Here is a 14,085-nt window from a genome sequence, read left to right as displayed (position 1 = left end):
AGAGGCCCAATAGCATCTTATGTGTTGATATAGCATCCAAGTATATCACAAAAGATATTGTTGTCATATCTTGATGGTTCTACATAAATGGCATACACTCTTTAATATAAATGTTATACATTTCATGCTCTTTATATGTAGTACTTCAATCTAGATAGAGTCGTAATCGAGTATTAGGCAATGATCTTGCATTTATTTATCTCGTGCAATGGTATTAATATCACTGTATTACAGAAAATAGCACATATCTTGTTTGGTCAAATAAATGTTGCACACCGTAGGTAATGATCTTGCATCCATGTATTGCTCCTACATTATTGTTGCCACATCATGCTTGTTCTACACAATGATGTACACTCTTTTATATAAAATGGCATTTATTTCATATTTATTTAAATGTAGTGCTAGTTTTAATATAGAGTCACAATCAAATATCACACAATGATCTTGCATTTATTTCTCTCATGCAATGGTATTAATATCACATATCTTGTTTCATCAAATAAAAATGGCACTACTACTTTTATTATTCCTTGTTTCTATATTTTCTTATGTTTATTTAATTGTTGGTGGTGCTAGCTTACAGAATGAACATTAGGCATCGGTTGAATTTGATGACGCAAACAGATCTTAGATAATATCATGCATTTTTATGTATCTCCTAAATTAATGTTGACATGCATATCTCTGTTCTATATTGTCTTTATGTCACCATTCTGAAAGGTATAGCATCAAATTTGTATTTCCATTAGTAGAATTTCTATGGCATACATAGCATATATTGTTGATACAGATCATATCGTACTTTCTCAAAGTGAATATGAAAATATGTATTTGGCCTTCTAAAGCAAATGAAGCGCGTAGTTTTCATATTGTTGTAAATGTCAAGGACCACATACCCAAGATCGTTGAAAAGTCTTGTTGTTCTCGATTCAAATATATATCCAAGATCCATCTTCTTCTAAAAGTCTTGGTTTTCTTGATTCAAATATATAAAAAATTCAAAAACAAAATATGGTTGGAAAGTTAAGTATCACTCATTGCAAACGTCAAAATGAAAATAAAATGCAAATCATTTTCTTGTGGAGAGAGTATTGGATGCATCGTGTATTACACTGTGTAGCTCCAACTAATCATTTCACATGTTAATACGACAACTCAGCACACAAATATAGGTGCCCGGACGAGATCCATGATTGGTTAAGCATGGAGAGGAGCGCTTCCGACCGTTTGGCGATTTTGAAATCCACCTCCGGACCGCTGGACCCGACCGCGCTGGCCGCCGTCTTCGGCATGGCTGGCGGGGAAGCACCTGCTCCCCTGTTGGGCCTGGCCGCCACGGCTCACAGCTCGCCGACCATGCTCCTGGCCCACTCCCCCATAGCTGGGCAGACATGGCAGAATTGGCTGAGGAAGAAGAGGGGGAGGGGCGGGTAGAGCTTCCCGTGTCCGTGGTGCCGCCTTGGTTGGGTGAGTTCTTGGCGGCGGCGAGGCCGACTCACGCGCGCGGCACGTTGGCTGTGCGCCCGATGGCTATGCCGGTGCCCCTACCTACCCGTGGTCATCGGAGGCGACTCCTCGTGGGCATGGCCCAAGGCACCACGGTGACTCCCCAGGATCTTGATCTGCTGCCTACTGGCCATCCTGGGCTACTTTGCGATGGATCTACGACCGGACGTTCGCCTTGGTGTGGCCAGGCACCGCCGTCGCCTTGGTGCCACATACCCTAGTGGGGAGTCAAGCTCCTAGTCGGGGCCGACGCATGCTACTCTGCTGTGTGAGCCGACGGCGGCCCGCACAGTGGTTGGGATGGACGATGCATGGGCCAGCCTGCGTAGTCACGACCCAAGGCGGTTTGCGATCGTCCTTGGGTTGGATGACCCAGGAGGACATTGGGTTGGCTAACCAACAGTGGAGGCTCGCTCCGGCGGATCCCAACCATTGGATCTGGATCTAATGGCGAGCACGACCCGCGAACATGATGGCCAGCTTCTAGGATTGAGTGGCCAAGTGGGCGGATTTGCTCGATCTTTTGCCTCCACTTGTCCAACTGCGTGGCCAGCCACTGTTCTCACCCCCCTCTCGCTTTCTCTGCGACGCCCTCGCCGAAGACTTCGCCGGCCTCGTCCAACACCTCGCCCCGGGTCTGCACCTACGGGGAGGTCCTTATGGCTATGGAATAGGGGAGTGGTCTCGCACGGCCTAAGAGGCCGCTGCCTTCGGGGTCATCCGTTGCGCGCTCCGATGGGGCTGGCTCGCTGGGCCGCAACCATATATCGGCAATCTACACTAGCACATCCTGCGCCGACCTCCACCCCCGAAGATCCTGCGGTGATCCCAGGCTGCCCCTGCACGGGTCACTGGGCAGCCTTTGCCGGAAGGAGACTGCCCATCGCCGGGCCGAGGACGAGGTGAGGGAGACGGCCTTGCGGCGGGAGCTGGAGGCTCGGCCGACACCGGCCCAGCGCACCCGGGTGGATCCCGTGGCCTGGCATACCAAGTCTAGGGAGAGTCGTTGTCGGCCCTCAGATTGGGACTTACGACGGTGTGCCCAAGGAAACCGCTCTGCATACGAGTCTCGAGAGGTGGCTGATGACCGTGGGGGGTGGCGTGAGGCCGTTGATAGATCGTCCGACGAGTTGAGTTTCGGACGGCGCAAGGACTTGTGATCGGCTCGGGAAGATGACCCTGAGTGGAGGCGGGGTGGGTCTCGGCTGCAGGGGTACTCCCTCCACGCCACTCCCCAAGGATCCGGGACTTTCTGCACCGCTCAAAAAGAAGAAGAAGCTTATCGGGGTGGTCGACATACCCACACTCGCGGGGGCACCGGAGCAGGAGGCTCTGGTGCCACCCTCTGCCGGAGTTGGCCGCCCCAGGACCCGCAAGGAGACAATGTGCATTAACTGTGGATGTGCGGTGCATTTCCGCTCGGAGTGCGAGACACCGCCTAATGCCCCGAGACGCGACTGAGGGGGTAGCTTCTGCTACGTCGACACGCAGTTGGAGGAGGTGCCTGCTCGGCTTCACTTGGCGACATTTTCACTCGTTCCCAACCAGACTTATTGCCGATCTAGCGTCTGGACCATTCTTTTGGTGAAACACTAAATAATTAGCCAAAGCTAACAAACCAAAGCTGCTGTAACTCGGCTTTAAATCTAGAGCTTATAAGAAAATTTCCTTCAGATCGATCTATGACGTATTTTTATCCATGCGATGAAGCACTTGGCTTTCCTGGCCCCTTTCACGTGGATAACTCCTTGCTTTTGTCCTCTCTTTGCTGTCCAGGAAAAAAAATCAACAAAAGGCATGTTTGATTCTGCAGCCATCATCTCTCTCGACTGCTCATTTGATTGTTATATGAGTTATGCTGGTGTAAAGCAAGAGAAGCCTCCTCTATATCATGTTGCATTTGGCCTGTCCTGTGTGTTGCTTTCATTTAGTAGTGCACATGGTGGCCACCATAAAGGGACACATGTCCGGCTGCCTACATGCACTCCACAACATTTGGTGGGGAAATTGCAACGCAGTACACTCAGCCATGCAGCGAATACTATTTTTTCTTGACCATTCTTTCCAGGCTTTCCATTTGACGAAAAAATAGAGGCATTGCTTCTCCTACCATGTGTAGTCTATAAGGCATGTATACAAAGCATATCTAGGTCTGCCATCGTACTATAGGCTATGTGTGTTTTATATTATATGATTTTGTTGTGCATAATTGGTTTGGTGCTTCTTAATTTCAGGGTTCACTGTGTCATCAGTTGATTTCATCCCATGAAGGATGTCAGTTTCTACTAGGTAGGAACTCTTAGAAGGTGTTTATTATGATTTAATTATGGTCATGCATGTGTGAATTGAAGTATATGATTTTGAGTAACTAAATTTCTCATGCAATTTTAGGGCGTCCCCTCCTTTATCTTGGATCATTTTTGTTTCAGAGAGAATGGATGTTAATTTGACCTATTTTCCCTAAGTAGGGATGGTGCTGTAAGAAATTATATATGATGAGATCAACAATTACTCAAAATCTGATAGTACATAATAGGTCAAAACTCATTCATTTTCTCTCTCTTCAATTTTGCCTACAAAAATGTGGGATCCCGAAGATGTTGCATTCTTTTTGTACAATCAAATTTGGATATCGGAGCAGTATCTAATAACAATTACAAAACATATATTATGTTTACTATGTACAATTTCATGCTAAAAAATATAATAGTATAATTATTACGAAATAGGGACAAAACATAGATAAATACGTCCTAATTTCTCTGGCATAACCATATTGAATTGCATGAGCAGTAAAGTTTAGAAGATGGGTGGATGCCATGTGTTAAAGACTTTTATGCTCATTGAGGTCTTATAAGTGTGTGGTTAATGTGAATCATGGTTCTTAATGCTATATTAGTAATACTTTGAATTCGACCAGTTTATCCATACCATTCTTAATTTACTTATTGCATGCGTACACCTCTGAAGCGACATAAAGAAGCTAAATATCTTGTTGTCGGCCATCACAATGTGAGTATTGGTACGTACCATGTAAACCTCTCGAAGTACAGGTCACACACCTGGCCCGAGAACCCAATCATCCCCCGCGTCGCCAACACTAGGTGACAAAGGGGGAGATCACACCGCCGGCCCTCAACCTCCTCTCCTCGACCCCTCCCTCCCACCGCCGCCGGAGACTACGCCGGGCGAATCCTATGCTGCGGGCTATATATGACGCCGGCGGAGGGGCATTCTCCCTCGCATGGTGGCGTTGACACACATCATGATGGCGATAGCAAGGCGCAGTCACCCCGCACCGGAGGTGCTCCTGTGGTGGTGACCGGGTTCGCGGATCTTGCCCGACCCAGGTGGGCTTCGGCAGGCTGACGGATCGGTTCTGCGGCGACGGCCTAGCAAAGGCGGGCCTGACCACGTCGGCTGCTTAGGCACTGTGGTGGTGTCGTGTTCGTCCAGGCGGCGGTGGCGGCCGGACACTTTTCGTCTAGTCCCCGTCAGAGAAGGTGACGATCCGTGCACAAGACATTTAATGGAGGTTCTTTGAACTGATTTGGGTGAAAACCTGTTCTGGGCTAGCTGCCAAGGCCGGCCATGGCGGCACTCTTCGGTAGCATTCCCTTCTTGAAGCTATCATCGTTGAGTAGATCGGATGACGGCGAAGCTCTTCTGTGGTTTCCCCCTGGAAGCAGCATTCTGGGAGGTGTACACAGGCTCGAGGTACCAGTGGACGACATCTTTGCTGGAGCGGTGCTTCATCCTATACATTGATGGCAATGGATCTCGGTGGCGTGGCGCAGTGAAGACTCGGCATTCGATGTGTAGCGATGGACTCGCACTGTAGGACGATGTTGTCTGGCGTCATGGTGGGTCGATGGCAGAGAGGCCTAGCAGGGTCGATGCTTTAGTATCTGCTCTGAAGATGGATCGATGGAAGAAGGTGGTGACGGCCTTTGCAATGTGTGCATGTGGTGCCCACTGAGAGTGCGCCGGACAGGTGTACGACCCAGTTCCGTCATTGTGGCTTGGATGGTGTATCCGGCTATAGATGTTAGGCTTTGGTGTGATGTTTGTCTGGTATTCGGCCCACCATTTGGTACCCACTCATCAAGGGAATAGGAGTTGTGACAGGTTTTGCCAAGATGGAGACTGCAGCATTACTGATGTTTTAATTTGTAGTGTCCTTTTGAATAATTACTAAATTGGCTGCATGCATCGGCCAGATGCAGAGGCCTGGGTATATCATCCTTCTCTCTGAAAAAAAGTCACAACGTGAGTATTACATGCCTCCATGTTAGTGATTGGCTCACACTTTCTTTGGTGAGAAAGTTAGCAAGAGAGCTAACCATATCACGCGTTATGTAGAGACAGTTAGCACTTGAAGAAAGGCGGGTGCTAGGCGCCGGCGCGCCGGTCCAAATTTGGGCCGGTCAGACCAGCACCGTATGATCAAACAAATCAGGAACCGTGCGATTCCCTTCTTTCTTCCTCAAACTTCTTCTTCATTTAGAAAAAGTTTTGGACACGCCGCCATGGACGACGACGCGCCAACCTCGAAGCACCTCCCGCGCATCTCCTCGGTCGCTGCCCTTGCCGCCAGTCATCGTCGCCGTCACCGGTCCCGCCGCCGCCTCCTCCCTTTCTTGCCAACAACATATGCCCGCGGTTGCAGCTCCCCCGTGGCGACGATTGTAGCTCTGTGGCCGCCGCTCGCCGGGGCCGCTCACCGGCTCGCAGACATAGCACAAAGTGGCCGCTCGCCGACTCCTAGGCGCAGCTCGTCGTGGCCGCTCACCCGCTTGATGGTTGTAGTAAGATATCTGCTTTGACCGGTTCCAGCAAAATCAAAAGCTATTTCCAGCAAAAAACACAAAAGATTGCAGCAAAAAAACAAGGTTCCAGCAAAAATCGCTGTGCAACACCATCTTGCCAATTGAAGCAAATCGTCTGGCCGGTTCCAGCAAAATCAAATGCTATTTCGAGCAAAACAACAAAATTCCTGCAAAGTGGTCGCAGCCCAACACCATTTAAATGGTTGAAGAAAAAAGGTTGGCTGATTCTAACAAAATCAAATTATGTTTCCTGCAAAAAACACAACAAGATGTAGCAAAACAAAACTCACGCCCTTGTTTCATCCACCGGTGGCAACATTCCAGCCTCGAGGTGTCACCTCATAGCTCCGCTGGAATGTGGTTGCAGGCTTGCAGCTCCACCAGACTATGGTTCCATCTCTTCCAAAACACAGTTATAGCATCTAGTCAGCAGGGGCACCGCCTTGTGGCTCCACCAGGCCATGGTTCCAGCACTGCTGGATAGCGCTTCCAGCTTTTTTAGCCACGGTTGTAGCACCCCGTCGCCAGCATGTAGGCGCCTTGCAACTAGCCAGACCATGGTTCCAGCTTTCCCCCACCACAGTTGTAACACTGACGAACTGCGGTTGCAGCACCAGCACGCCTATCACCGTCAGCGGCCGCATCGCTTCCAGTCATCGGCCATGGCGTCCCTCGCGCTCACCATGCGTCGTCATCCAGTACCTATGGAGCACCACCCCTGTCATAGGCACCGGATGCAGATCCCACGTGGCCGGTTGCAGCTCTTCCGTCCACCGGTTGGAGCTCCCCGACATGCTTATCCTCTGTCCCGTCGTCCATGGATCCACCGCTGGTCTCTATATGCGACATGTTCATGGGGGAGCAGGAAGTGAAAGGGCTAATGAGAAAATATAGGAGAAAACTCGTTGCAGAGGAAGGGAAGGAGGAGCAGATAGTGGTGGGCTCGCCGGAGAAGCCGTGACGCTCGCCGGGAGGCAGGACAGAGAGAGGTGGGCGGAGATGGGAATGGGCGAGAAATCCAGAGACCAACTGTGTGGAGGAGACCAACTGTGTGGAGGAGAGGAGAGGATGAGTGTGGAGCAAAGTTTAAGATCGCGGGCAAAAGCATTTCGCGGCTGGCACGTCAAAACGCTACGGCCGCTATAGCGGGTGATAGAGGCCACTAAGGCTAGTCATAGTGGGAATAACTTAGGCAGTAACATAGTGCATTTCAAGAAAATTTTGCTTACATGGCAAGTAGTTAATGAGAGGTGGTAACATAATATGTTTACGAGACAAGATGAGTCTACAAGTTAATAAATAAGCCATCCATGATACTACTATTATGTCACTTTGCATTATGAAGGTAGTAACTGTTGGGGAACGTTGCAGAAAATTAAAAATTTTCCTACGGTTTCACCAAGATCCATCTATGAGTTCATCTAGGCAACGAGTCATGGGAGAGAGATTGCATCTACATACCACTTGTAGATCGCGTGCGGAAGCGTTCGAGAGAACGGTGATGATGGAGTCGTACTCGCCGTGATTCAAATCACCGATGACCAAGTGCCGAACGGACAACACCTCCACGTTCAACACACGTACGGAGCGGATGACGTCTCCTCCTTCTTGATCCAGCAAGGGGAAAGGAGAGGTTGATGATGATCCAGCAGCACAACGGCGTGGTGGTGGATGCAGCAGAACTCCGACAGGGCTTCGCCAAGCTGTTGCGGGAGGAGGACGAGGTGTAGCAGGGGAGGGAGGCGCCAAGACACAAGGGGTGCGGCTGCCTTCCCCCCTGCCCTCCTTTATATAGGCCCCCAGGGGGGGCGCCGGCCCTGGGAGATGCAATCTCCCAAGGGGGTGGAGTGCCCCCCAAGGCAAGTGGTGCGCCCCCCCCCCCCCCCACCTAGGGTTTCCAACCCTAGGCGCAGGGGGGCCCAAGGGGGGTGCACCAGCCCACTAGGGGCTGGTTCCCCTCCCACTTCAGCCCACGGGGCCCTCCGGGATAGGTGGCCCCACCCGGTGGACCCCCGGGACCCTTCCGGTGGTCCCGATACAATACCGGGTGACCCCGAAACTTTCCCGATAGCCGAAACAACACTTCCTATATATAATTATTTACCTCCGGACCATTCTGGAACTCCTTGTGACGTCCGGGATCTCATCCGGGACTCCGAACAACATTCGGTTTGCTGCATACTCATATTCATACAACCCTAGCGTCACCGAACCTTAAGTGTGTAGACCCTACGGGTTCGGGAGACATGCAGACATGACCGAGACGGCTCTCCGGTCAATAACCAACAGCGGGATCTGGATACCCATGTTGGCTCCCATATACTCCTCGATGATCTCATCGGATGAACCACGATGTCGAGGATTCAAGCAACCCCGTATACTATTCCCTTTGTCAGTCGGTATGTTACTTCCCCGAGATTCGATCGTCGGTATCCCAATACCTTGTTCAATCTCGTTACCGGCAAGTCACTTTACTCATACCGTAATGCATGATCCCGTGACCAGACACTTGGTCACTTTGAGCTCATTATGATGATGCACTACCGAGTGGGCCCAGTGACACCTCTCCGTAATACGGAGTGACAAATCCCAGTCTCGATCCGTGTCAACCCAACAGACACTTTCGGAGATACCTGTAGTGCACCTTTATAGTCACCCAGTTACGTTGTGACATTTGGTACACCCAAAGGACTCCTACGGTATCCGGGAGTTACACGATCTCATGGTCTAAGGAAGAGATACTTTGACATTGGAAAAGCTCTAGCAAAACGAACTACATGATCTTGTGCTATGCTTAGGATTGGGTCTTGTCCATCACATCATTCTCCTAATGATGTGATCCCGTTGTCAACGACATCTAATGTCCATAGTCAGGAAACCATGACTATCTGTTGACCAACGAGCTAGTCAACTAGAGGCTTACTAGGGACGTATTGTGGTCTATGTATTCACACGTGTATTATGATTTCCGGATAATACAATTATAGCATGAATGAAAGACAATTATCATGAACAAGGAAATATAATAATAATCCTTTTATTATTGCCTCTAGGGCATATTTCCAACAGTCTCCCACTTGCACTAGAGTCAATAATCTAGTTACATTGTGATGAATCGAACACCCATATAGTTCTGGTGTTGATCATGTTTTGCTCGCGGAAGAGGTTTAGTCAACGGGTCTGCGACATTCAGATCCGTATGTACTTTGCAAATATCTATGTCTCCATCTTGAACATTTTCACGGATGGAGTTGAAATGACGCTTGATGTGCCTGGTCTTCTTGTGAAACCTGGGCTCCTTGGCAAGGGCAATAGCTCCAGTGTTGTCACAGAAGAGTTTGATTGGCCCCGATGCATTGGGTATGACTCCTAGGTCGGTGATGAACTCCTTCACCCAAATCGCTTCATGCGCTGCCTCCGAGGCTGCCATGTACTCCGCTTCACATGTAGATCCCACCGTCCAAACACCGTCCGTGCGCCCGCGCCGGCTTGCGTCCCCTGACCCGTCGCCCTTTATTCGCCGCCGGTGCCTCTCCCACCGTCGCTGTCGTGTAAGTTTTTTTTCCAGTTGCTTTATACAATGAGGCTCATAGCAGTACGATGGTATGTGACAAAAATCTATTTGATGCAGTATGAATATCGACGGTGTGATTCCATGTTCTGTTCAAAAGTGGGTTAGCCTAGTTGACAAACTGTCACCCAGTCAGAAATTCCGGTTTTATGAAACGGATATGCAGGGCATGTTTAGAATACCATCGATAAAGATGCGTGATTTTTTGCTTCACTTTTTACTCCAAGGTTACAATCTGAGTAGCAAAAAATTTATGGTTGAAGAGAGTTCTGGAAGTACTGCTGGAAGTAAAGGTCTTATTTCACTAAGCCTGATGATGTGTACTCCTTTTTGGTTGGAAAAACAATGGAGTGGATGCTTTTGGGTTTCTTAGTACTGAAGGAGAAAAAGCAACCAAAAAATACCAGTTAGTTTTGTTAGCAAGAAAAATGGTAAGATCATGATTGATGATCTCATAGAAAAGATTGTGAGAACAACAACAATGACTTTATTCGGATGACATTTCTAGTTCTTTTAGGAACTATAATTGCACCAGTGTCTCATGAATACGTTCCGAAAAAATACTATGCCTTAGTGCAAAATATTAAGTTGATACGGAAGTTCAACTGGAATGCATTCACTTCACGATTCTGTTTGTCGGAGATTGGTAAGCTTCTGCAGGACGGCCATGTTAGGCAGTGGCCCCAGGGGAACCTCGCCCATTTGCAAGTACGTTGTATTTATTAATTTGAACACTTTTCTTAGAAAATGTCACGGAAAAACATATAATTTAATTAGTTTATGTGTTTTGCAGTACCTATACTGGGAGAAGGTGCAACCAATCACCGGTCCAAATATGATCCGTTGGAATTGTTGAGCCCGCTGATGAGGAACTGGACGGAAGATATGGCTGTGAGAAGAGACAAATACGACTATGAATATGGTCGTGGTGTTGGGATGGTAATCCTAGTAATCATGTTTTTTTACATTTATGAAACAAAGTTAAGTGTGCGTATGGTTTGTATGTATAATTCTCTTGTTGCATTTGTAGATCGATGACAACATTACAGAGGAGTATAGGCTGAAAAAAATTGTAGAAGAAGAAGCTCAAAAAACCAAGAAAGCTAGTAGCAAAAAGTCTAACGTTACTGGAACGAGGAAAGAGGGCAGTACCTCAGAGGCTTCGAGCCAGAAGCCTACTATGGACCGGATTTTGAGTGAGATGAATGAGCTTCGAAAGGAACTGCTTCGTTTGCCAGAGTTATGCGCACATGTAACACTTGAGCACGTCACTTTAATATCCATCACTGAATTGAAGAACTAAGATAAAATGTTTTCTTGCAGAGGATGATTGAGAAACTGAACAAAACCGACGTCTTCTACAAACCCAGTAACCTGGAAGAGGACGAAGAGAATCTGTACGGAGGCATTAATGAGTCTTCAAACGATGGTGGACGTCCGAAAAAAGAGTTTGTATATCAAAAAGATGATTCAGACCGGTTCCGCACACCTTCCAAAATGAATTTGCAAAAGGATGATGACGGCGGTGATGTAACTTCTCGTGGAAACACACCTTTTTACTGCACACCTGAGTACTGGGATAGTTTCAAGGGTGATATGGATGATCCTATCCAAGTACCAGAAGTATCAGATGAAAAAGCTGCCACATCTTTAGGGACGGACTAAATTGCATCGCATGCGTCGCTTGGTTCTCAAGGAGTACAAGAGGAAGTGGAGGAGGTTACTGGCAGGCGCAAGCGCAAAGGATCACAGCATGTCAAGTCTCCTTATGTGGTCCCTAAACCGAACAAGCGTGCAAAACGTTCTGCGAAAGGAAGTAAGTTTTTTGTGTTTCTAATTGTTCTTGCGTAATAATTATTTATATATTTGCGTTTATAATTATTTGAGTTGTGCGTTACAGAATTTTTCATAAATGGTGGTGTCAACAAATCTAGTGATGAGTATGATGTGGTGAAAGCGTCCATCAAGTACGTGCACGCGCATGAGCATTCACAAAAACATGCCAAAACAGAAAATTGCAATGATGGCTTGGAAGAAGGTCTCACTGTGCGGAGAGCTTGTCAGATTATTAACCATGAGTGGCTAAGTGGAGACATAAGTTAATTTCATATATTGTTTTACAATTGATTCGAAAACACCATTGTTAAATCTGACACATTATTTATAGGTAATTAATGCATACTCATCATATTTGGTCGACAAAGTTAGTGATGATCGTTTCATATTGACAACTTGGAGGATACATTGGTTGCTTCACGTTAGACCCGGAAAGAAGACCGCCGGTAACGATTATGAAGTAGAGTCGCATAGTAATTGACCCGTGAATAGATGTGAAGACGAGTATTTCAAAAAATCAAAGGTAAGTTTGATTGGTTACATGGTACATACATACGATAGTATGTGCTGATTGTGTTTTATGGTCCTTGTGATGCAGACTTACATTCCTCTAAACAAGCAGAACAATCACTGGATTACTGTCGTCATGCATCGCGGGAAGAGGAGAGTTTCAGGTTCTTGACTCGTTGATGAACGGAAAACTTGACAGTGTTATTAGAGAACTCGTTGAGTACCTAGTAGGTTTAACTTTCAAATGTGCATTTGGTAACATTGGTTTTTTTAAGTACAATGAATGACATTCTTTCCACCATTTTTATTATATCTTTAGAGAAAACAACTAGCAGAAGATATCCAAGAAGCAAATGCAACCGGAATTGTGAATTATCCGGATGTTTCCAATTGGCCTATTGAAACGTATGACATGCCAAAACAACGTGATGGGTGAGTTATTACTTTGACAGCATGTCGGTCCTGTATGTACAGTAGATATTTAATCTTCATAAATTGTATGCACTAGGAATTCGTGTGGAATATTTCTCCTTCGATGCTTTCAATTTTGGGATGGTGACAAATGGACAGACTTATTTTCACAGGTACGCAAGTCATGTTTGTACTACGATGTACTATGAACGCTGTGCTAACATCACTTTTTTTCAGAGGTCAATTGATGATTCGAGAGAGGTAATGATTGCGCAACTTATCTTTTCGGAAAGAAACAAGCTTGATGAAGTGAAAAACAAAGTTATTCGGATATCAAAGAAGAAGAAATAGATGCGGCACGGAGGAGTTTTGCATGTGATTGGGTGGTACTGTACATACAGGACCGACATAGTAATGGACCCGTGAATAGATGTGAGGACGAGTATTTCAAAAAATCAAAGGTAAGTTTGATTGGTTACATGGTACATACATATGATAGTATGTGCTGATTGTGTTTTATGGTCCTTGTGATGCAGACTTACATTCCTCTAAACAAGCAGAACAATCTCTGAATTATTGTCGTCACGCATCGCGGGAAGAGAGAATTTCAGGTTCTTGACTCGTTGATGAACGGAAAACTTGACAGTGTTATTAGAGAACTCGTTGAGGACCTGGTAGGTTTAACTTTCAAATGTGCATTTGGTAACATTGGTTTTTTTAGTACACTGAATGACATTCTTTCCACCATTTTTATTATATCTTTAGAGAAAACAACTAGCAGAAGATATCCAGGAAGCAAATGCAACCGGAATTGTGAATTATCCGGATGTTTCCAATTGGCCTATTGAAACGTATGACATGCCAAAACAACATGATGGGTGAGTTATTACTTTGACAGCATGTCGGTCCTGTATGTACAGTAGATATTTAATCTTCATAAATTGTATGCACTAGGAATTCGTGTGGAATATTTCTCCTTCTATGCTTTCAATATTGGGATGGTGACAAATGGATAGGCTTATTTTCACAGGTACGCAAGTCATGTTTGTACTACGATGTACTATGAACGCTGTGCTAACATCACTTTTTTTTCAGAGGTCAATTGATGATTCGAGAGAGGTAATGATTGCGCAACTTATCTTTTCGGAAAGAAACAAGCTTGATGAAGTGAAAAACAAAGTTATTCGGATATCAAAGAAGAAGAAATAGATGCGGCACGGAGGAGTTTTGCATGTGATTGGGTGGTACTGGAGGACTATATTTTCCAAACGCTTTGCGCACTTGCTTATAAATTTTATGTAATAGACATATTTATTGATTTTGCCACTATTTTGTTCCTAAAAGATTATACACTTAATTACCTTTTTTTATGACCACATGATATTGTGTTTCATAAATATTATATAATCAGTCTTTTTT

At 46.3% G+C, this 14,085-nt stretch overlaps 1 pseudogene; it reads left to right on the top strand.

The window, feature by feature from the left end:
* Positions 1-10,254: 10,254 nt before the first annotated feature.
* On the top strand, positions 10,255-13,875 carry LOC123066509 (uncharacterized; annotated as a pseudogene).
* The last annotated feature ends 210 nt before the right edge of the window (positions 13,876-14,085 follow it).

The sequence above is a fragment of the Triticum aestivum genome, chromosome 3B (assembly GCF_018294505.1).
Source record: "Triticum aestivum cultivar Chinese Spring chromosome 3B, IWGSC CS RefSeq v2.1, whole genome shotgun sequence".
Classification (NCBI taxonomy): domain Eukaryota; kingdom Viridiplantae; phylum Streptophyta; class Magnoliopsida; order Poales; family Poaceae; genus Triticum; species Triticum aestivum.
This window is presented reverse-complemented; position numbering and strand designations above follow the sequence as displayed.